The sequence below is a fragment of the Ambystoma mexicanum genome, chromosome 13 (genome assembly GCF_040938575.1).
Source record: "Ambystoma mexicanum isolate Mex_15411 chromosome 13, UKY_AmexF1_1, whole genome shotgun sequence".
NCBI classification, from domain to species: Eukaryota; Metazoa; Chordata; class Amphibia; order Caudata; family Ambystomatidae; genus Ambystoma; species Ambystoma mexicanum.
Window position 1 is genome coordinate 760,922,877 of NC_090938.1, and position 25,811 is coordinate 760,948,687.

Here is a 25,811-nt window from a genome sequence, read left to right on the forward strand (position 1 = left end):
CAGGTCCTTGGGGACGTGGCGGTGGTGCAGGGGTTGGGGTGCTGATGCAGAGGCAGTAGGAGCAGAAGCAATTTAGGATGCCATCTGGAAGGTTAATAACAAACTACCAGGAACCAAGAACAGCAACCTGCACAATTGTCCTGTTGTAAATCTTAGAAATCCAAAATTAGAATGAGGATCAGCTCTGGGGTGTGGCCTTTTATAGGGGTGCAGGTGCACGCTCCGTGAATACCCATGCTGTCCGCGGACATGTCGAACACCAAGAAAGGGCTCAAGAATTATGTAGATCGGCAGGGACATTGTCTGGGACATGTGCAATGGTGAACAGTTACTGTAAAATACATTGGATTGCTCAAATAAACACTTTTTAAATGTTCGGGGGCCTGGACAGCGTCCACAAATAAGGACACACGCTCAGCGTGGGTATGGTCACATGATGACATCACGGACACGTTCGTGAATGGGACGGCTGTCCGCAGGACACCAAATGCGCGGGGATGGTTGTGTGCATGCGCGCGGGTGTTCTACGGACAGTGTTCGGGTCCCCAAACTAATTAAAAGTGCGACACGCGTGTGGCGGACAGTTACAGACAGGCGCGATGTTCATAGGACCCAAGGGTGTGATGCGCATGTGCACGCGTGTTCTACGAACAGTGTTGAAGTGCCCGAATAAAATAAATGTGCGTCAAAACGTTGTGGACAGGCGGACGGGATATGTGTTCTACGGATATATTCATTCGGGTTGCGGACATTACGAACAGGGGGGGTGTTCTTAGGACACCCCCATTTTGGGTAACTGCGGACAGGCGGACATCTTGTGTGTTCTAAGGACACCTCCATTTTAATTACGAACAGGTATATTGTCCTTAGGACACCCCCATTTTGGTTAATTGCGGACAGGCGGACATCTTGTGTGTTCTAAGGACACCACCATTTTAATTACGAACAGTACGAACAGGTATATTGTCCTTAGGACACCCCCATTTTGGTCAATTGCGGACATAACGGACACCCGCGCTGTCCGCGGACACCCTAACTGCCTTTTTGTAAAAAAAATAAGACACAGGCATATACTATTTTATTATTGTAGAACAGTATAACAATTACGAAAGAGAGGGGGAAGCAGAAACTGAAACAAATACAGGGGATTTAGGGGTTTGGACATGATGTATGGGAGGGGAGGAGGGGATGGAAGTCTCATCGTAATGTTTTTCTTGCTGGGGAGGGTTTGGGGATAGTTGGCTGGGACATGGAGAGGGGGAACAGGTACATGTGGGACAGTGATATTTAATGTTTTCTTTAATGTGGTCCTCAACAAACTGTTTTATAAGAATGACATTTTTCATTAACATATCCATTTTTGGTTCCATTCGTTTCAGAGGATCTTCTAATGTCTCTCTTGGTATATTATACTTATTGTCTGTATGGTCTTTTAAAAATATATATATGTTAACTACACATAAAGTAATGGTTATTAATTGGCTTATACTATTAGTATCACTGTCTTCACTCATTTCATCTTGTGGGAAATTTTCTTCCAGCCATTCCAAAGTACTGGACATTTCAGTGTAAAAAAAAAAAAATATTAGTTTTAGTGTACCTAATACAGAAAATGTATAAATATATGAAATAAATGTAGTGTACTTACTTGTTTCTTACACACTTTTGGTGTTACTGCTTTGTAGGTATGCTCTTGCTTTTTGCTGTGCAGTTTCTGTGAGGTAATTCTGTTAGAGGCATATTTATTTTTTTGGTATATTCCATTCTATTGCAAACGCTATTTCAGTGGATGGTTGGTGTTTTACATATACAGTTTCCACTTGTTTGGTGTTTTTATTGTATGATACAATAATGTAAGATACCCCCTGAGTTTTTTCATAGTGTTGATGGCGACCGCGTCCGTCCGCGGACATACGCATGGTTCGCGGACATCAAAATCACTAGTGGGAGGGCGTTCAGTATTTACTATGTTATATGGATGTAAGCTAAGGGAATCCTAGTAAACATTTATCAAATTTATATTATCCATATCTATATTCAGTGAGAAAACTTTGTTAAAGGGGTATTATGGTTAGGTTGAGCTACCAAAAACCTATGAAATTCAGTAAAAAAACTCTTAGTAAAACCGAAAAACCCTTGAAATTCGCCAGTTATGGTAAGCTAAGCAACCATAACTTGCATCACCACCGTGCACTGCTAAGACTAACACCCAGGACATCAAAGATGACATCACAAATGTCATTGATGACATCACATGTCTGGCTCCCTCTTTTTCCTTTACTGACATATCTAGGCCAGTAACAGTCAGGAACTAAAAATTCATATACTCATTATTCATATTCAAGTACTATATTTGTAGACTTATACTTCAAATATGTTCTTACAGTAATTCACTTGGGGTTGGTTCACTCACAGCATATGAAAACAGCAATGATTTCTATGTATGAAGATAATCAGTAAGGTTGTCAACACTTTCTTATAGTGCTGCTTTTTTTAAATTACTTTCCTGGATATTCTCATATTTGTATACATTGTATGTCAAATATCAAATAATCTCTGGGGAGTTGAGGGGTGATGAGGATGAGATGGGATATGGCTGCAAGAAGCAAAAAACAGGTGTTTTTCGCCGCAAAAGTCCACAAACAGTTCGGATGTTTGCGAACAGTCCTGTGAAGTTAGGGACACTTCAGATGTTTGGGGGAAGTTTTCGGATGGCTTATAACTTTGGCGCTTTAATGAAAATGCATGGACTTCTGCGATTCTATTCCTGACCTGATCCTCAATGAGTTTGCAAAGTTTGGTGGGATTTTGTCAAGAGGGAGCAAAACTAGAGGGGGCGTCCCAAAATTATGTAAAGGCTTATAAATGAGGTGCCATTTGACGAATCTGCACTTAATTTGGCAAACTGATAATACATAAAGATATAAATGTTTTTGCGAAGTTTGGTAGGATTTTGTTAAGAGGGAGCAGAATTAGAGTGCTGCAAGTGTGTTTACTGTGTTCACTGTGGACACATTGGAGGACAAACCGCCTGAAGTATTGCTCGCAGCCGGGGAGAACAGCGCAGGACATCACCTAGGCAGTAAATCTGGCTATTACGTTTCATGAAGTTACGCCCCCCAAATTGTGTGACGGACACGCTCTACGGGAAGCGTGTATTTAATCCAGCCCACCCACGCACCCGCGCCGCGCACCTGCCAAGTACAATCAAGTACTGTTGGCTGAGGTCTGGTCTGCGCGTCGCTCTCACCCAGGAGTTGCTGCTACCACGGACACTGTTTCACTGCAGGAGGACGTCCTTTTCGGCTGCACTAGGGACTGCCTGACTGAGGGTGATTGTTTGACTGAGTTCGCTGGGTTGTTTGGGGCGGTTCTCATCCGGGGGGGTTTGGACGGACTGTGGGAGGTGCTGTTTGTGGGAGGTGTGTTCGTTTAGCACTGTTGGAAGGGAAGGGAAGAGTAGTTTGTAGGAGATGTTTTTGTGGGAGGTGTGGTCTTGCATTGATATCATTCTGTTTCCTTTTTCATAGGCTATTACGTTTCATGAAGTTACGCCCCCAAATTGTGTGACGGACACGCTCTACGGGAAGCGTGTATTTAATCCAGCCCACCCGCGCACCCGCACCTGCCAAGTACAATCAAGTACTGTTGGCTGTTCGCGGTTTGCGTGGAGCGCGGAGGGGGCTTGGTATTATATTCCCCTTAAATACGAATTTACAACCACACTGGTTACGTGCATTGCGCTCGCACCGGAAGTCTATTTGAAGTATACAGTTGGTTTTTCTGACAGTGTGCTCGGTGTTTGTATACACACTAAGATAGGTAAGTTAGTATAATTATATCTGATTATCTTAATATAAACCCATTGTAACCACTACTGGACTGTATGAGAAACTATACTATTTAGAAGTGTATATATTGTCTTAGTTTTTCTGTGTCCAGCCATTGATAGTAATATCGAATCTATTTGTGATCATGGTTGGCAGTTTAAGGAGTGGAAAAAGTATGAATAAAGTAAAGCCTGATGCGGCGCCGAATGGTTACATCATGATTCTACACATAACGAATCAATACCTCTCCCATTTGTGCCAATACAAAATGAACGTGAAATGGATGGTAATACTGTACCTTATAGCCTCCAATCACTTTCAGTTGAACCTAATGATGATGAACTCACAAACCTGGCACAGAAGTCTGATTTATTTTTATTTAAATCATATACGCAAGATTGATAAAAAAAAATGCCCATGTTTATAACTCCACATAAACAGAAACAACTACCTGATTCTGATTTTGTAATTCAAAAAAAAGGAATTATCTGATGTGTCAATTATGGCACCTGCCCTCATCAATGAATGGGAAAAACGGGTTCGTATTTCTTTGGGGCCCAGATCACCCGCAATACTTCATCCCGCTCAAATTGAGAGTATTTATCTCCATAACTTTGATGAAGCATATCATGAGCCTCCCGCAATTATTTACCCACTTCCACAAATCCCTATGCAGACAGGTCCCGCAACAAGCTCTCCTTCAAATGTTGTCACACGGGAGTCTATAGGGACAGAAGAAAGGTTTAATGAAGATGTTTTGATTTCTGAAAACGAAATTGTGAATGAAAATAGTGATCCAGACGTCAATCAAGGTAAAAACCCTCTGATAAATAATTCTGATATTGATGCAATGCATGGGCTTAGTTCAATAAATAGCACGCATGAAAATGTACCCTTTCCTGTAATTACATCTATTCTCAATTTATTAGATAAAGGCCACGATCTAGCGCATGTATACTTGAATACGATAAAGGATAACATTTCAGACCTCGCAAACAAAATGTCAAAAATGGAGGGCTTTATGTTAGCCTATGCTTCCGGTCATGCAGAAAAAATATCCATGCTAGATACACATATCATACAACTAGCGAAAAAACCTCACAAATCAAATCTAGATACTGGTACTCAGACTGATGAACTCTCATATGCTAGCGTACTAAGTGTGAGACCAATTGTTTCCAATAAACCTCCAATCAGTGATTCTAACACATTGTTGGAATTAATTCAAGCGAATTCTGTCAAAATCGATAAGGTACTCTTTCGAATGACGGTCCAACAATGTGCGCTAAAAAATAATCTATCAACAGTTTTATGTGAGACAACTCATGTCTCTTCCATGCCCACGGCACAACAGACTCCAGACAGTCCCACAATACTCCTTGACGCGATGTTAAATCAACAACTAACACGTGATAATCTTATATGTGGAAATGAATCATTGTCTCATGAACAGAGAGTCAATATGACTGATGAGGTTGATGTACTAGAAGACGATCAATATAAGGACTCATATGGAAGTTTTATGTCACGCAAAATGAAACGTGCACAAGCGAAGGCCCTAAAAAAGATAAACAAAAAAAATAATTAAAAAAAGATTACTCAACCTCTGTCTCCTCCTTTGAAATTAACAAAAAAATTGAAGGGTCAGCAGAATTCTATTTCTAATGAACCAGTAACTAATAAACTAGATGAATTGAATGAAACAAGTGATGAATTAGTGATTAATATATCACAATTAAATGAGAAATCGAAAGCATTACTTAATCTAGCTTTACCAAATGATCAGAGACTAAAAGCGCTACAAAAAAAACCTCTGCAAAAGGACAAGAAAATTAAGATGTCTACAGTAATTGATGACTCGAGTAACCAAAAGCAGGGCTGGCTGTCATCGTTTTATCCGGTTGTGAAAATAAAAACAAGTAGAAATGAAATTCTAGATGACTCTGTTACACATGTACCATTAGATGATGATAAAGTGGACTCGACCAATCATCAACTACCTAAAGAATCAAAAATCAGTAAATGTAAAGGAAACGTTGCTGAGGTTTCAAATGGTACCAATTTTGAAGATGCTAACTTAATTGAAGAAGAGACAAAAAATACATTGATTACTGTAGAGAAACTGGCCTCATCTGCTTCTAATATGACTAACCAACAAAAAGCCAGGAAGTACACTGAAGATGAAAATAATCTAGAAAACTTAGGGCGAAGATCTCGTCAGAACTCTGAAAATGACATTGAACAAATCTCCTTTTCAAGAGAAACATGCTATATATTAGGATTGCAAAGTGATCCGCAAAGGAACGGACAACAACGATTAAATAGATCTTTCATTTTTAATGTTTTTAAAGGTAATCCTCAACTGAGAACATTGATCCATAGCGATATTGAATGGATTAGGCTTGCAAACCACAACAACTTTCGGATGATTTGTGCACCTCAATCACTAATTGTTACTAAGTTGTTGTGGGAACATAGGAAAGATTTCGAGCTATGTGGCTTAGACCTAATTCTATTAAGATCAATTGAAGAAGCAGATGTATTTCTTGAAACTCCTCTGCCATGTGCACAAAACCAACCTGGTGAAAAAGTTTGTAGTGGAGATACACAACAGGCTACAGAATTCATCAATCAAATTGATCAATTGAAGAAGCAGATGTATTTCTTGAAACTCCTCTGCCATGTGCACAAAACCAACCTGGTGAAAAAGTTTGTAGTGGAGATACACAACAGGCTACAGAATTCATCAATCAAATTTCTACCTTGGTAGGTGTTGCATCTAATATAACCTGGTTGGCTCCTTTAATGACCTCATTGATCGATATGGCAACAAAACAAAAACATTCCTAAAGAAATTGGTTTGAAAGTCATCTCATGGAATTGTTGTGTTATGTCAAATCTGAGTAGATGGCTCAACGAGTCTGTTTCTATGCATTTACCCTCCATTTTATTCTTACAAGAAACGATGTGTTTGAGCATGTTTTACTGTGATGGTTTTGATGTGTTTAGTAGACCTGCCTTTCGAGCAACGATAGGTCGTCCATCGGGGGGGGGAGGGTTGCAATTCTAATTAGTAATGCGATTAACCATAAATCTAAAATTATATATGAACTTAACAATTTGTTGGCAGTTGAATTCGTATTAAAAGGACACTCGGACAATCCGTATTTATTGATATGCATCTATTACAATCCAGTGGACGGCCCGATAGAAATCTTTATTGATGCATTAGATGCTATATTTTTAGTGGCAAGTGAACACAATCCCAAGTACGCCATTTTGATTGGTGGCGATTTCAATTCAATATGTTCTACTATACAATATCCTGATGCTTTTCATAATAAATCTAAACACAAAGAGAAATTAATCAACAGAGGGAAAAAATGGAAACAGTATTTTGAGGACTGGAATCTATTCCAGGTTGACTTTGAACCCTCAGCCCATACTGGTACATGGAAAAGAGGTGTAGCATCTTCTTACTTAGACTACTTGTTTATATCTGAATGGCTAATCTCACATGTTAATAGAATATCCATTTCTGATGTTAATTATAGTGATCATTTTAACATATCCCTGATCATAACAATCTCTATCACCCCCTTGGAAGTAAGTCCATCTCTTAAAATGATAAAAATAAAACGTCCACATCTCGCGGTGGGCTGGTCATTATCAACGTGTAGACAACTAAACTACTTAGTTAATAAGGATCTTTGGAAAACACCCATGGATGGGGACTCATCCTATAATGCCATCTATCAGGAAGCTTGGAATTCGATGATAATAAATATTCATCTTAATACCATATTGAATATGCCCGGCCCTGTTCGACCTAAACATCGACATGCCTTTGATCAAGAAATAACTAGGTTGAAACAAGAAAAAAGCTACTGTATCAGAAAGTTAAAAAAAACGATTATAAATTATGATACACACCTACAAAGTAAAAATAAAATCTCTCAGAAATACAAACGATTGATGAATTGTATAAGACGCGAAATAAGGATAAATGATAATCAGTTACTTTAAAAAGCCTTCTATCGAAAAACACTCGCCAATTATGGGCGATGATTAATAATACTGTAACGCCCGCTCACCTGCTTCCCACGGAGGCGCGGCGTCGAAGGCGCAGAACTCTGAAGATGGACAGGAAGGGCCCCTCTATTCTGGCTTCCCTGGCTCGTTGGATACCCTCCTGTGCGTGAAAAGGGAGTATTACCAACTGTGGAACAATGCTCAAGCCTCCCACTCCCTTCCAACCCTCCACGATACCTCCTCCACGATTCCCCATGAAGCCTCACCTTAGGGTTTGGGAGGATGAGCTCTCCATCCTGCTTCTGATGCAGGGGCGCGTTGAAACCCAGTTACTTCACTGGATTGAGGATTGATGGGAGTTCAGGTAAGCTTGACTGTTCAGGTAAGGCGCTGTAAAAGTTCTGTTCAAAAGTTCAAGCTTAATAATAATGTTCGTTGTCTAATTGCAGCAAGCGCTAATGCTTATGTCTTTTTCCCCTTAGGGGCCGGGGTTCGGAGTGCCGGAGATATGGCGCCGACCCGAAGTGAAACTGTTCTGGATGAGCGCTCGGGTAATGTCTTTGCATTCGCTCATTCAATGTCCTTGTCTTTTTTCCCCATAGGGGCCGGGGTCCGGAGATGCCAGGAAGTGGCAGGACCCGAAATGCAGTGGGAATAATCCAACAGGTAAGACTTAAAAGGAAACTGAGCTTTCCTTATTCCTTTTCTCCCTCTCACCTTTGTTCTTGTCTTTTTTCCTCTAGGCGCCGGGGCGTAGCTGAATCCGGAAGATCGCTGCTGAAGATGGAAGCGCCTTGCAAAGGTGAGTAAAATGCAGCGCTGCAGCGATCGAAACGAAATGCCTTTAAAATGATGTCTTCCTTTTCAGGGCCGTTGGAGAAATGACTCCGGAATGCAGATTTAGCAGGTAAGGGCTTTTCTTCTCCTATTCTCTTCCTTTCTCCCCTTGCAGGTGTTCCAGGGTGCTGGCAGGCGTGGCTGAAGTCAGGATGCAGGAGCTGACACAGTGAGCGTCCAGCTGCTAGGTGCAGAACAACGCGAAGCATGTGTGGCTGTTCGGGTGGGGTTTAAATAGCCTTGGAAGAAGTTCCTGGTATGTATCCTTCCACCAATCAGGTATGTATCCTTCCCCGACCACACCCGGGTGGTGAAGTAGTCCTACAGGTTAAGTAGTCCCATTCAGGCCTCAAGAGGGCCTGGATGAAGCAGCAAGGTCTGCATCAGGTAAGTGTGCACCCAAGCACTTAAACACATATCCTCTTCTATGAGCCTGGCGCCTAAGGCGCCAGGACTGAGTCCAAAGGGCCCCGACTTGGGCCCGCTGAGACTTCCCTGGGGAAAATGATGTCTGCCTCTGGGGTTGCTGGGCCCGGCCTGGCTCCTTAGAGGTAGGCATCATGACAAATACTAAGAAGTTGGAACAGACCGAACTAAGCACTGCTGTGTCTGCCGAGGCGTGGAGAGTATATATATCTCATAAGTTTAAATTACCTTTATTATTTGTTGACATTAATTCAGGTATTCTGGATACAGTTATCTCTGATAAGCTTTGTTATACTAAGGAAGAAATAGTTGATGCTATTAATACTTTGAAATCATCAAAAGCAGCGGGTTCTGATGGAGTACCTCCGTGTGTGTTAAAAGACGATCCAATCTTCTGGGCTGCTGTGTTTTATACAAAATTTAAGATGATCATTGACACTAATACAATTCCGGACTCATGGCGAACCGCGATCATTATTCCAATCTACAAAAAAGGCGATCCTAATGATCCGGCAAATTTTCGTCCTATTGCTATAATGGATGCCTCTGCGAAAGTTTTTTCTATACTTTTGGAAAAAAAACTTCAAATTTTTATTGATGATAATGACATCTTTTCTAAAAACCAAACCGGCTTCAGAAGAAATATTGGAACGTCTCTTAATGCTACTATATTAGCACATTTATTTGCTAAATCCAAAATACCAGACACAGGGTCACTATATCTCGCATCATTAGATTTAACAAATGCGTTTGACTGTGTCATACGCGAATTACTTTGGACCAAATTACTTATTATGGGTTTCCCGAGAAATTTGATTCAGCTTATAGCAATGTTGCACACCAAAACCTCCTTTCAAATTAGAATAAATAGGACAGGCCTTTTGACCCCCTGCATCTCGACTGAAATGGGTGTTAAACAGGGGTGCAATTTGGCCGCAACCCTATTCAATTTATATTTAACTGATATGGACAATCTTTGGATTGGAAAGGATATGTTTCCTCCCAGATTAGATGAACTAAAAATAAATTGTCTAATTTTTGCTGACGATATTGTCATTCTTGCCAAAACACCCTCTGGTCTGCAGTTAAAGTTAGATCATTTTCAGATATATGCTGAGAAACATAATCTTATGGCGGATATAAACAAACCACATGTTATCATTTTCCATAATGGGAAAAAAAAGAAAAAAGTTTTTTTTGGACGCTGAATGGAGGTAGATTGGAAACGGTCAACTCAATAAAGTATCTAGGATACTCATTAGCAAATAATTACTCCTTTAAATCATGGCAAGAGCTCTTATCATTGAAAGCACGCTGGCTACAATCGATGATGAGAATCATTTACAGAAAATATTGCATGTTTTCAATTTTACCTTTAAAGGAATTCTATTTACTAAAAGTCGAACCTATCTTGTTGTATGGCTTGGACATCTGCCTAACGAATGTTGATTCGATTCTAAATAAAATCCAAGGAATTCTTTGGAAAAAAACCTTAGGCCTATCATTGGCCCTACCAAATTCAATTATCAGGCAGGAATTAGGCATATCATCGCTAGCGATGAAATGGAAATCCCGTAAACACTCCTGCTATACAAAAATGCTTTGTCCTCCCAAAAACACACTATATCAAGACCTAAATAAGGTACTAATGAATGGAGCTGTTCCCTCAATGGAATTGTTCAAGAGTGAAATGAACCTATTATTAAAGCAGATTAATGTTACAACAGAAGACCTTATATTAGGCCTGGCAAGAAACAAACGTAAATTACATGAGTGGGATTGGATGTTAACTTTGGACCAAAATACTGAGTACACTCTTTATAATGAGTATGCCTCTAGACCGCGAAAGTGGGGTACATGTCCTCATTATCTCAAGATATGTCCATGTAATAAGATAAGAAATGTCTACTTAAGATTTAGACTAAATCAGTTTGGAACTCTTGAACGCATGCAGAAATGGGATAATGTAAGGCATCGATATCCGGCCTTAAATTGTCAATTTTGTGAAAATATAATGCAGAGAGAAACAATTAAGCACCTTGTGGTTTACCATCCACATTTTGAGCAACTCAGACTTATTTTATTGGATGATTATGCACCCGGACCCACTGTTATAGAAAGGGTTTCATTTTGGGAACGATGTATGCAGGGTGATAGTATGCAGATGATTCTTGCCTTAACTAGATTGTTATATAAAATCAATGAACAATTGGAAAGTAAAAACTTAAATATAACATAAAATTAATATTGACATGAAGAACGAATTTACTTTTGTAAATGATGTACATATAGTATATACTTATAGTGGTTCTATGAATTTTGTAGGTGCATACAGATACTGGTTTTTAAAAAAGTGAGATCTTTGCAGGTATACTTGTGAAAAGTACTTATATGCATAAATGAACAGATGTAAATTAGCAAACTGTGTTTAATGAAAAAACTGAATATGATTCGTAATTTGTATAGTAAACTAAAATGATAGCTGTGTTTTATTTGTTTTATGTTAAAGTAATTTTTTGTAAACAAACGTTATGATACTACTGTTTGTAAAAAGTTTATTATAAAATATAAACTGTAAACAACTTTTTAAATAAAAAAAAATAAAAAAAAAATAAAAAAAAGAGGGGGGTCCCAAAATATTGTAAAGGCTTATAAATATGGTGCCATTTGACAAATCTACACAAAGGTTTGCAAAAAGAATATAGATCTAGATATAAATGTTTTAGTAAAGTCTGAATGGATTTTGTCAAGTGGGGCTAGGTTATATGACGATTGTATGTGCATACATTTGACACTTTTGAAAAAAAAATATGGGTGGATTTCTAGCAAACTTTTGTAAGGAGCATTGGCAAGGACCTGAAAGCATGGTTTTGCAAATGTGCCTGTGTTTTATTTTTTGACAAGTGTCATAATGTAGTTACAAAAAATAGTGATACATCTTTGGTGACTGGGGTGTAGCTTGTGGCCATGGGCAGTGGCCAGATTGTCCAGGTCATGATCCGGACAATCTGGCGACTGGCCATGACCACGAGGGACAACACATGGGGTTAAAGTGGCCATGTCCACCTGGGACTGGCTTTGTGGTGAAGTTATTTGAAATAGGGATAGATTTGAAAGGGAAGAAAAATGTGCTTGTGGTAAATAAGGTCATAGGGTTCTCTTTTCGCCTTCTACAGGCTTCCATGGAAAGTGAACAGGGGCCCTTTATGGCATCCCTGTCAGTCTAAGAAATATGGATACCTCTACTTTGAAACCGCAAACGCATTTTGGTGGCCGGGGGCCAACCGTCTCATGCACGATATGACAAAATATAGGTTTTCGAGTTTGCCAATGAACGGCCATTTTGATGTAACAAGAATCGCCATTTTGTTTTCTAACCATTGCTCATTGCTTTCTGTTCCTATTGCTTCTCAGTATATTTTCCACTTACACTGCTCGACTGTGAAACATTGTTGTCTGTATGTGAAAAGGACAAGGCCGCAGGGCCGTGAGGATAACAAGAGTTCGCTGAAACACAAACGTAGGCAGCGCCAGGAAGAATGCCCGGCTCCCTCCCGAATGTAGCCTTGAAGCAGAGCTGCAGGGCATTTAATCATTTCACAGCTGCCAGCCAGTCTCGTTATATGGTAGAATATGTTAGAATAATACCGCTAAAGGCTTGAATTATGCTTTTCTTACGGCCCCCTTTGCTGAGCCCGCTAGAGCATGTCGGCTCCCAGGACGCGAATAGCACCTGATAGATAGCAAGGTCCGTAATAAAACCCCCCCGTATGTAGTTCGCTTCCAAGAACAGAAGCGCTGTGTTCTATTCAATAACTGAAAGATGCCTTTGCACTCACAAATTGCAAATTGTTACTTGAATAGATGTTTGAAGGTGTCATAGTGGTCGGCGATGTCCATCATCACACCAAGTTCAAAGAAACCCAATAAAGGGGGGTGTTAAACATGTCATAGCTGATTGTTTCATATGCATTTTGTATATATGTAACTGATGTACGTAATTCGCTCTCTTGCGTCCCTCGAGGTCTAAAGATACACGTCGCGGGGCGTGAGACCGAGTTGGCCAACTGAGACTTTTGCTTTGCAATAAAACCCTAGCTTTGGGAATACAACCTCGTGTTTGGCATCTCTATCGTGTGTGGTGACTCGCCTTGTTTCCATAGACGTCAGGGTCCCCTAGGGGCCCCTTTCAAGATGGCGCCCGAATAGGGACCCTCCCCCACTTGTTCCATCGTTTAACGTTGTAATTGAGAAAGGCAGAGAACGGCGAGGACGGGACGATCGAGCCGGGATCAAGAGGTGTTCGGGGCGCTCTAGGGGACCCTTTCACGCCGTCTTCTCTTCCTATGGTGGCCATCTTGATCACTATATATAGTGATCAGACCACGGGCACGAGTTGCACCTCAAGTTGGAAATTGAGAGGTTATAAGAACCCAATCCAGAATACTTCCCTTAGCGTGGGTGCGTGTCTTAACATGTACAGTGACACCCCTGTAGAAAGCGGGACCATAGTTCTGTACACAGCATTGCCCATTTCACAGATCATAGAGTTGCAAGGGAAAGGGCCTGAGGAGGAAAATGAGCTATAGTTGCGGGGGGGTGCAAACAGTCTCCCACTGATTTATTGTGGAGGCGGGAGAGTTCTTGGAAGGTGGTGATGCCCCAAGAATTACTCTTTGTGGCATTTGAGCAACTACATTTCCCCTCCTACAGCTCAAAACAACATATTGTGGCAGATATCCAGGAGGACTGGTTTGTGCCAAACCTCCAGGAGAGCATTTCAAATAAAGTAATACACTGTCTGACATGCCAAAGTTCCAGCACATGGATGACATTACGGACATTAAGAGGTACATTGCCTCGCTCCAATGGGGCCTGTTCCGTGAATTGCATATAGAATATGCAGAGATGGGGGAAAGGTGCAATGGCTATAGGTACCTTATTGTGGTGGTTTGCCCCTTTTCAAGGTGGGTGGAAGCAGGACCATGTGCACACCCAGATGTGAAGTGTGCGGTACGGTTCCTGGTCAGAGAGGTGTTTCCACGATGGGGCATGTGCGAAGTATTGAGATCGGCTAGTTGCACACATTTCTTTAATGCGCTATTTCAGCATGTCTCAGCACTATCGGGCATAAAACATTGAATGTGCTAAATTTACCACCATGAAGCTAATGGGGTTGTGGAGAAGATCAATGGGCTTTTGAAAGGTAAACTGTCAAAATTGTGATCCACGTTGAAGAAAAACTGGGTACACTGTTTGCCCTAGGCCCGCTTCAGTTTACGCACACAGCCTAGTAAGGACCACACTTTGACACCACACGAAATAGTCACAGGCAGGCGCATACAAACCCCATATCCCCTGTGAGGAAAGCGTCAGATGCACATCAAGCAGCAACAGTACTAGGAGATGAATTTAGGGAATATTTAATGGCACTAACACGTGCTAACAAATATATCGACCGACAGATTGCGCCATCGAGGAGCGACGGACAGGACACTGGAAGGGAAGGAGACAGCAACTGCAAACAAATCTGCCACAACAGGACCATTATTACCTGAGGAGCTGATCTACGTGAAAAACTTTGTCGATGCAACGACCCAGGTTTCAAGGTCCATATGAGGTCGTGTTCTGTACGCCTCTTGCCGTCCGCGTGAAGGAGTTACGATATTGTGTGCATCTCTTGGATGTCCGAAGAGCACCTGAGACAAGTGCATTGCAAAGGTCAATTGACGGATCAAGGACATAACTGATGAAGAAGATGTTTATTAAAGGATCCATGCAAGGTGGTGTGCAGTAGCACAGCCCTGATTTTCCTTTTTTCCTTTCTTTTTTTATTGTTCTTTTCTTTTTATCTTTTTTCAATTTTTCAATTTTTGAAGATCTAGAACCCAGTTGGCCCTGGTGGGAAAAGGGTCTCTTTCTCTCACTCTTTTTCTTCTTTCCCGCTCTCTCTTCCTCTTTCTTGGTAAAAAATGTTCTCCTCTCCGGGGATAAGCAAGGATGCCTGACCGACGTGTTTAAACCTCCCTGTTATAGAGAGATAATGATAAAATGAATGTAATTTGTTCTAGGAATTCTGCATTACACTTTCTTGGTAGACCAGTGATTATATTGTTTTGTGTGACACTGGTCCTGGTTGTCGGAGTGTATGAAGGTATGTCTGTTATATGGGGTGGCCATATAAGGGGTGAGGGGGCAGTTACATATAAAAGAGAATAATGTTGTACGGCCACCAGGTGGCGCGGATGCGGACACCCTCCGTGTGAGCTCTGCGCCCAGTTGTCCAATAAGAGGTCTGAGCCCCCCCTTATAGACCTCCCCAACTAAAATAGAGCTGGCATTACGAGATGTGAACCCCCCCACACTCTGAGCAAAACAACAGAACAAAACGGTGGAGAAATAGAGGAGTTGTCACCGTTCATCGAGGTGAGACCCGGAGCATAGCTCCTCTGAAGCAGGCTGAAAGTGAAAGCAACTACCTGGCTTGGTGTTGGAAGAGAGGCGTACCCAGCTCGCCACGAGGAAGAAGTCGGGATAAGCTAACCGAACCCAGGCAACGCAGGCAAACTGCATGGACTTCCCCCACTGGCCCTAACTCAGGTCTCCCAGGTTCGTAGACCACGGTGGAACCTCAACGGTGTGCCATATCTGTATCAGCACGCCGTGAGGAGACCAGCGCAAACTCCAATGGTTGCCCCGCGGCATGGAGTCGGCGCATCCCGCTGCTTGCAGCGGCCGTCCACAGTGAACAGACAACACCCGGATGAAGAGGCGGTGAATGAGCCGCAAGGCTGCGCAACCCTCTATAGGTGACGGCAACGCCCACAAAGTCTGCCCCACAGCATACCCTCGGTGCAGGAGGCCTCCCCCAACCCGAGTGCGCGGTCAGCCTAGCCCACACAGGGTCATAGTCAGAGCGGTATGGCACCCCTGGAAGCTGTAGACTTTTGCAGATCCCTTGGATGACGAAGTGCGGTACCCCAAAACGCATCGACACACGCACCTACTCGGAGGTCGTGTGCCGCAATCAGACGTGCCATCCGGGGTGATCTAGTTGACCTGCCAGTTCAGGGTGTCGCTGGCCCTCCGTTCAGCTTCCTAGTTCGCATATTTTCAGAAGGAGTTGGAAACTGGGTCCTGTGGCCCCCTAACATCAGCGCTATGCCACACGTACAATACATACCTGATTGGGCCTATTGAACGTCAAGCCCGAGGAAGAAACAGCCTATTATCTGGCCGCAAACACAGGTCACTCCATCCACCTCGCCTGTAAAACACGAACAGCTGAGTGGGCCTGCACATTGTTTTTTTTTTTTTTTAAACATTTTTTAATTTAATTTTTTTTTAAACCAAACAAAACACCGCACAATACAACTGTTTCCGCATGTAGAAGCATCATCAAACCATCATATTACATAACATAATTCCCCAACTCCCTCCTCCCCCCTTCAAACTAGAGCTGGCTCCTCTGTGTCGTCTGCTGGAGCACTATCGGGTGGCACAGTGCTTATGCGCTCATCGTCCGAGTCCTCAGATTCATTATGACCCTGGTGTGGATTAGCTATAGAGGCCACCAATTGCCGCCAAGCCAGCAGGGGCCCTATTTCCTCCTCACCCCCTCTAGTGACCGCTTCAAACCATGCTACGGATTCCGCCTCCGCCCACCTCAAGAGGTCCGCCCACCATAGCTCCACCCTGGGCCTGTGGGCCGCCTTCCAGCTCATAGCAATCCTGCGCTTGGCCAGAACATAAGCCAAATCCTTCATCTTGCTTGTGTGCCTTAAGTCCCGGGGTCTGGGAAAGATCCCAAGCATACATGACCAAGCTGATCCTACGTCCAACACCACTCCCCCACCAGCCAGTTTCATTTTAACCTCCTCCCAAAATCTGCACACTTCCGGGCAGGCCCAAAACATGTGTAGTAGCCCCGCTTCCACCTCCCCACACCTGGGGCATTTCTGCGTAACCGAGCCTCCAAACCTTGCAATCTTCCGGGGAGTCAGATAAACCCTGTGAGTAACATACAGCTGGTGTTGTTGGAGTCTCGCGTTTCAGGACACCTTTTTATGATACCTCTGGACTCTCTCCCACTGCCCGCCCGTCATGGGTCCACCCACCTCTTCCTCCCAATCCTGTCTCAATTGGAGCAACTCCTTCCCAGCCTTCGCTCTCAGGAGCTCGTATATCCTCGATATTTCGTGCCCGCCCTCTGAAACATCATACATGGTTTCTAGGGAGGCATCAGGGTCATCTGCCAATGCCGTCTCAGGCCATCTCTCTCTTACCCGTTTCACAAGCCTAGCGTAGGTTATGTATTGGCCTCTGTGCACCCCTGTCTCGTCTTGCAGCCTCTGGAAGTCCAATGCCTCCCCTCCTTGCCATATGTCCCCAAGGGTAGCCAGGCCCACTGATTCCCAATATCTACGGACTGACTCAAATAATTGAGAGTCGTTACCACACAACGCCACCAGTGGGGCCTGCTGGGAGAGCGGCTCCGACTCACCCATCATTTTCCATGTTCTGTGCCAGACCTCCCATCCCAGCCTCAATAGCCGCCCCCTTCCCATCAGTTTATCCTTTTGTAACCACACCACTTCCCTCAGGAAGTATGGGGCCGAGTCTTCCCGCAATAGCCTAGATTCTGCCGAATCTTCATCTGACAGCCACCTGGCCACATATAGCAGCTGCCCCGCCATATAATAAAGTTCAAAGTTTGGCAAGCCTATGCCCCCCTTATCGCACGGGTTCTGAAGTTTCCACAAAGCCACCCTGTTTCTGGAGTTACCCCACACGAAGCCCCTGCACATGCTGTGGAGTCGCACAAATAGGCTCCTGGGAATCAAAAAGGGGACATTCACAAAGAAATGCAAGAGTCTGGGCAGGACCACCATTTTAAGCAAGGCCGCCCTCCCCACCATGGACAGGGGCAATCTAGACCAAAATACCATGCTGTTCCTGACCCATTCTACGGCTCTCTCTGTATTATGTTTGTGCTCCGCTTCAATCTTGTGGTAGATACTTACTCCCAAATACCTAAATGTCTCAGTCTGCCATGGTATTGGCAGGATAGGCAGCCTTTCCAACGGGACATTCTTATATCTGCCCAGGGGGGACAGACTAGACTTTCTAGGGTTCACTGATATGCCTGAGAGAGTGGCGTAGCGGTCCAGCACCTCCAGTACATACTGCAGGTTCTCCTCCGGATAACGCAAATAAAGGAGCAGATCATCTGCATACAGTGATATCAGGTGTCTACCGCTCACTGTGCTAATACCCACCTCCCCGTACTGTTGCCGCAGGCATATCGCCAACGGCTCTAGTGCAAGTATGTATAACATGGGTGACCAGGGGCATCCCTGCCTAGTCCCCCTGCTGAGTTGCCAGACATCTGAGACTATGGCTCCTGTTTTGACTCTCGCCATCGGGGTGCTATACAACAACTGGAGCCACCTGATATACCCAGGTCCCATACCGTATCCCCTTAGGGCCGCTTTAAGCCAAGGCCATCGCACCAAATCAAAGGCTTTGACAGCGTCTAGCGACACGATAGCCAGCTCGTGTAACGCTCACCTGAATCCCTCGGAGGCGCAGGTCCGGGCTGGGAGATTTCAGTGTCTTCTAGGGTCACGCGCAGGACTCTGATAACACCCTGGATGGGCCCTCTCCTCACCGTAATTTTGACCCGGAGGGTGAGGTGTCTGCAAGTAGGAGAACAAAGGGTTAAAGTACGTCTGGTTGGCCAATCTGACTTTCCCCTTTCTGGCCTCCCCACGTTTCTCGTAGGCTGAATGTGCTCACCTTAGATAGGTGAAAGCGGAGCTCTCCATCCTGCGTCTGTGCAGGGGCGCTAATGCCAGTTGCTTCACTGGTTCATCACCCAGCCTCTTGATTGCAGAGGATGGAATCGGGGAGCAAGGCCGTCGTTAACTGCACGAACGGTAAATGCTTGAATATGGAGTCTTATTTATATGTCCCCTTAAATGTCTCTTGCCTTTGCAGGTCCGGTATGCAGATACGGTAAGCGAGAAGAATGCCGGAGCTCGTGGAGGCACGTAAGTAAAAGAATGTTATTCGAAGTTAAATGCACTTCTTAATGTCTCTTTTCCCTTTTTCAGGTAGCCGTAGCAGCCGGCGTTGGAGATGGACGCCGAGGTACGTGCCGGAATATAAGACACGTGAGTAGTGATGGCGTACTGTGCCCCTAATGATGTCCTTCTTGTTTTTGCAGGTGCGGTTGAACAGCGCTTGGCGGAGATCGAGGCGTAAGGAGCACAGGTAAGCAAATACCACGGAGGTTCACTAACCAATGTCCTTTGTTTCCGCAGGGTTGTCGGAGTATGAAGAGTGCGGCACGCGGCCTCGGGATGCACCGATGGACGAGGTAAGTGCAGCGCTGGGTTTTGCCTGGTCCTAACCTGATGTCCTTGTTCTCTTTCAGACGCTGCTGAAGACTGAAGACTGGTTTTCCCGGGAGGTAAGATAAAGAATTCTTGTTCACAGACGCTGAAGCTGAAGATTCTCTGGAGCTGACACGGTGAGCGTCCTGCTGCTAGTGCAGAATAACGCGAAGCACGTTACACTGATCGGGTGTGGTTTAAATAAGCCACTGGAGTGCTTAGGTGTCTCCTTCCACAGCCTTGCCCAGGCAAGAAAGAAGTTCCAGCTCTCAGGATAGTTCCAGTATCCAGTCCCAGGGAGTGGAGCTGGCCACACCCAGAAGGTAAAGTAGTTCCAGCCAGGAATGGATGAGGATCTCATCCTACAGGTAAGTGCGCAGCATGGTCTGCAGCAGGTAGGTCCACCCAAGCACCATTCCTCTCAATATGAGCCCGGCGCTTCCTGTGCCGGGACTGGGTTCCCTTATGAGCCTGGCGCCACTGGCGCCAGGACAAGGTCCAAAAGGCCCCTGTGGGGACCGGCTGGTGCCTGGAATGGAAGTTGTGACCCTGCTTCCCAGGATGTTGGGCTGGATCTGACTCCTCGGAGGCAGCGGTCATGACAGCACCCCCCCTCAAGGCCCCTCCCAAGCTTGTCTTCTCTGGAGGCTTTGGCTTATTGGGAAAAGTTCGATGAAACTTCCTGACTAGACGAGGTGCATGGACATATTCTGAAGGCTCCCAAGATCTCTCCTGGGGGCCGAATCCTTTCCAATCAATCAGGTAGTATAGTTTCGATTTGGAAATTTTGGAATCCAAGATGTTTCGAATTTCAAATTCGAGTTCTCCATCAACCTGGATTGGCTCTGGAGGTTTAGTCAAACGGGTTCCGGGTTGCATAGGTTTTAGGAGAGAAACATGGAAAACGGGATGTATCTTCATCTGAGTAGGTAACTCCAATTTCACAGCCACCGGATTTATCACAGCCGTGATCGTGTAGGGTCCTAAATACCTTGGGTTGAAGGTGCGTGGTCCTTTTAGGGATAAATGTTTAGTGGACAGCCAGACTTGATCTCCTACTTGATATTGAGGGGCCTCTTTTCGATGTCGATCCGCTCCCTTCTTATACATTTCCTTGGCTCGTTGAAGGTGGGCTGTGGCTTCCTTAAATGCTTGAGTTATTGTCGCATGCAGATGGTCTACAGCGGGCGTTCCGAGAGCTTGAGGTGGATCCAAATTAGAGGTTCGAGGATGAATTCCATACAGCAGGAAAAAAGGGGTTTTTCCAGTTCCTGAATGGATTGAGTTGTTGTAGGAGTATTCAGCAATCCAAAGGACATCCTTCCAAGTGCCCTCCGATTGTTGTAACATGCAGCGTAGATATTGTTCCAGAGTTTGGTTAGTCCTCTCAGTCTGCCCGTCAGTTTGGGGGTGATGGCTGGTGGAAAGTCGTACATCAATCTGCGCTAAACGACAACAATTTCGCCAAAAATGGGAAATAAATTGGCTCCCTCGATCGGAGATTAACACTGAAGGGAATCCGTGCAACCGGACGATGTTTTCAAGGAATTCTCGGGCCAAAACGGGAGCTGTGGGTAAACCTTTCAGTGGAATAAAATGAGCCATTTTTGAAAAAAGGTCCACGATTACTAGAATTGTGTTGTATCCGGAGCAGGGGGGTAAATCCGTGATAAAATCCATTGAGAGAGTATGCCAAGGGCAAGGTGGAATGTCTATTGGGTGTAGCAGACCTGCTGGTCTTTCCTTCTGACTCTTGTTTTGTGCGCAGATGCCGCAAGAAGCCACAAAATCTCTAATATCTTTCCTCCAAGATGGCCACCAAAAATGTCTTTTGATTTTCTCTAAGGTTTTGGCAACTCCAGGATGTCCTTCTATTAGTGAATCATGGTAGCAGGCGATGACCTGCTTCTGTAAGTCAACACATGGCAAATATAGTCTTCCTTGGAAATACAATAGATTCTGATCTATCGTAAAATCTTTTCCTTTCAGTTGCCAATTCAATGAATCTTCAGGAGTTATTAGTTTACTGACTTTCGCTTCGATATCTTCAAGGGATAGCGTGTTGATTACTCCTAGTATCTTTTGTTCGGGGATTATTGGTACCGGCTCTGGATTAGCTGTGTGTTCGTCTACCCCTATTCGAGAAAGGGCATCTGCTTTTCCATTCTTATTGCCTGGTCGATACGTGATCACAAAATCAAATTCCGCGAAGAATAATGCCCAGCGGAGTTGTCTCGAAGATTGGGCCTTGGCTGACTTCAGATACTGGAGGTTACGATGATCAGTGATTACAGTGACAGTGTGCCGGGCTCCCAGGAGATAATGCCGCCAGGCCTTAAAGGCGGACTTAATTGCCAGAAGTTCTTTGTCCGTAATTGTATAGTTGATTTCGGGGGCCGAAAATTTGCGGGACCAAAATGCCACAGGGTGTAATTGGTGTGTTTCGGGATCTCTTTGTGATAGCACTGCCCCCATTGCGAGGCTGGATGCGTCTGTCTCGACGATATAAGGAAGTTATGGACGAGGATGCTTCAAGACTGGAGCGGAGATAAATTTGGCTTTCAATTCTTGGAAGGCTTGTTCGGCCTCTGGAGTCCACTCGAATTTTTTATTCTTTTTCAGGAGGGCCGTGATGGGTTGAACTACTCGAGAGAATTCTGGAATGAATCTCCGGTAAAAATTAGCGAAGCCCAACATGCTCTGTACTCCTTTCACGGAAGTCGGGGACGGCCATTTGGTGATAGCATCCACCTTTCTTGAGTCCATGTGAACTCCATTGGGTGACAAGACGAACCCCAAGAATTCGACTTCCTTTACATGAAAAGTACACTTCTCCAATTTAGCAAACAAGCGTCGGTGTTCAGCTTCTGAGGATGAGTATACCAGGATGTCATCGATATAAACAATTACGCACACATCAATAAGTTCTCGGAAAACGTCATTCATAAAGAACTGGAAGGCGGCCGGTGCGTTGCATAATCCAAAGGGCATTACTTGATACTCAAACAATCCGAATTTAGTGCAAAAGGCCGTCTTCCATTCGTCACCCTCCTTAATGCGTACTAAGTGGTAAGCTCCTCTGAGATCTAGCTTTGTGTATATGCAGGCACCTTTAACTTGGTCCAATAATTCGGGAATCAGAGGCAAAGGATATCTGTTCATGACTGTAATCTGGTTCAGGGCGCGGTAGTCGATACATGTTCTCAGCTCACCTTTTTTTTTCGGAACGAAGAACAAAGCTGAAGAAACTGGAGATTTCGAGGGACGAATAAATCCGTTAGCCAGATACTGGTCCAAGTATTGCCTGAGATGGAGATTTTCTGGCTCAGTGAGAGCATATATCCTACTGCACGGAGGAGTAGATCCAGGTATTAGGTCTATCTGGCAGTCGTATGACCGATGCGGGGGCAAAGTGTTGGCCTGATCTTTCTGGAATACGTCGCGGAATTCTTGGTATTCTGGAGGCAATTGGGGACTCTCGGAAGCGATGGCTGCTAGCCTGATATCGGGTCGAGGATAGCAAGTTGGGGCGCATTTTGGAAACCGTATTACCTTGGCTCGCCAGTCTATCTGAGGATTGTGCTTTTCCAACCAAGGAATTCCCAGGATTACTTGAAACTGTGGGGCCTTGATTACATCAAACACGATCTTCTCCCGATGTCCATCTTGGCATAGCAACGACACTTCCATGGTGGTGTGAGAAACCGGTCCGGAAGCTATTTCTGTACCATCCACTGTAGTGATTACGTCTTTAACCATCTTAGAACATAGAGGAAGATTCATCCTGGTTGCCATATCTTGCTCTACATAGTTACCGATCGCTCCGCTATCAATGTATGCTTTAATAGCATGCATGCGATCTGGCCGATCTGGACTTATGAGGACCATAGGCATTACCAAATGCGAGGTCAAGGAACTGGTTTTAACGCTCGGCAAGCGGACCTCTACACTTGTCGGGCGAGGTCGTTTCCCGATTCTAGTTTTTCAGCATGCTTATCGGAAGCTCCTACAGCCTTCTTGACCGGTTTCACTGGACAATCACGAAGGAAATGTCCGGAATTCCCACAGTAGAGGCACAGCTGTAATTGTCTTCTCCTTTCCCGCTCCTTTTGGGTTAATGGTCCTTTAACAACCCCTATCTGCATGGGCTCCACGGAATCCTTTCCTTTAGCGGAGCTCTGAGGTCTTGAAAATATTTGGGTTTCAAATCTGGAACGATCGGTCTTCCTGTTCTGTAGCCGGTGATCTAATTGGACTACTAGGTCGATATAATCGGAACAATCTTGCGGAGGATTCACCACCTGTGCTAAGACATCTTCAAGTTCTCCACGCAGCCCTCTGTAGAAAAGCGTGATTCTCTTTTCCTCAGGCCAGCTAGTCTCAACCACCAGTCTGTTAAAAGATGCTATGTATGCCAGGAGATCCTGATTCCCTTGTCTTAGTGATATGAGTTCATTGTCCAAGGCCTGCCCCTGTGAGTGTCTTGCGAACAACTTTTCCATACTGGTCTGGAAATCTTGAAAGTTATGGAGGATCGGATCATCCTGTGCCACAAGAGGGATGGACCAATCTGCCGCACTACCACTAAGATAGGAAAGTACGAACGCTACTTTGGTTTAGTCTGTTGGGAATGCGGCGGGTCTACACAGAAAGTGCAAGCGGCATTGATTAAGGAATACTGCAAACCGTCTTGGATCACCAGAAAAACGTTCGGGCGGGGCCAAAGGCACATTCCCTGGCAGATTAATTTGCACCGGATTATTTGAGGTTGTAGGAGTGTAGCTCCCTCTCGAGTCAGGCAGAGACGTCCGTCCCGCTTGTGTTTGTAACAACTGTCTGGCCAGATCATCCGTTCGCTCTTTGGAAACGATCAACTCCCTTCGTAAAGCATTTGTCTCTTGGCGGGATGCCTGTACTTCAGCTCTCAGTGCCCCAAGCAATTGGGCCAATTGGTCTGTGTCCGAGGTATCCATTGCGCCTGGGTGGGAAATTTGCGGTAGGCTTCGCGTTCTGTAACGCTCACCTGAATCCCTCGGAGGCGCAGGTCCGGGCTGGGAGATTTCAGTGTCCTCTAGGGTCACGCGCAGGCCTCTGATAACACCCTGGATGGGCCCTCTCCTCACCGTAATTTTGACCCGGAGGGTGAGGTGTCTGCAAGTAGGAGAACAAAGGGTTAAAGTACGTCTGGTTGGCCAATCTGACTTTCCCCTTTCTGGCCTCCCCACGTTTCTCGTAGGCTGAATGTGCTCACCTTAGATAGGTGAAAGCGGAGCTCTCCATCCTGCGTCTGTGCAGGGGCGCTAATGCCAGTTGCTTCACTGGTTCATCACCCAGCCTCTTGATTGCAGAGGATGGAATCGGGGAGCAAGGCCGTCGTTAACTGCACGAACGGTAAATGGTTGAATATGGAGTCTTATTTATATGTCCCCTTAAATGTCTCTTGCCTTTGCAGGTCCGGTATGCAGATACGGTAAGCGAGAAGAATGCCGGAGCTCGTGGAGGCACGTAAGTAAAAGAATGTTATTCGAAGTTAAATGCACTTCTTAATGTCTCTTTTCCCTTTTTCAGGTAGCCGTAGCAGCCGGCGTTGGAGATGGACGCCGAGGTACGTGCCGGAATATAAGACACGTGAGTAGTGATGGCGTACTGTGCCCCTAATGATGTCCTTCTTGTTTTTGCAGGTGCGGTTGAACAGCGCTTGGCGGAGATCGAGGCGTAAGTAGCACAGGTAAGCAAATATCACGGAGGTTCACTAACCAATGTCCTTTGTTTCAGCAGGGTTGTCGGAGTATGAAGAGTGAGGCACGCGGCCTCGGGATGCACCGATGGACGAGGTAAGTGCAGCGCTGGGTTTTGCCTGGTCCTAACCTGATGTCCTTGTTCTCTTTCAGACGCTGCTGAAGACTGAAGACTGGTTTTCCGGGAGGTAAGATAAAGAATTCTTGTTCATAGATGCTGAAGCTGAAGATTCTCTGGAGCTGACACGGTGAGCGTCCTGCTGCTAGTGCAGAATAACGCGAAGCACGTTGCACTGATCGGGTGTGGTTTAAATAAGCCACTGGAGTGCTTAGGTGTCTCCTTCCACAGCCTTGCCCAGGCAAGAAAGAAGTTCCAGCTCTCAGGATAGTTCCAGTATCCAGTCCCAGGGAGTGGTGCTGGCCACACCCAGAAGGTAAAGTAGTTCCAGCCAGGAATGGATGAGGATCTCATCCTACAGGTAAGTGCGCAGCATGGTCTGCAGCAGGTAGGTCCACCCAAGCACCATTCCTCTCAATATGAGCCCGGCGCT

General features: G+C 44.8%; 1 protein-coding gene across 6 annotated transcripts in view; it reads right to left on the reverse strand.

The window, feature by feature from the left end:
- LOC138521912 (polypeptide N-acetylgalactosaminyltransferase 6-like) overlaps positions 1-25,811 on the reverse strand; it is a 555,359-nt gene that overhangs the window by 490,776 nt on the left and 38,772 nt on the right. Inside the window, exon 2 of one of the 6 annotated variants that reach the window (XM_069635080.1) lies at positions 4,483-4,552. The exons of 4 other annotated variants lie outside the window; for them this stretch is intronic. The gene's annotated coding sequence lies outside the window, so the exon portion shown is untranslated. Of the gene's footprint in view, positions 1-4,482; positions 4,619-25,811 lie in introns of those variants that run through there. One more of the 6 variants, XM_069635081.1, reaches the window with a different exon arrangement.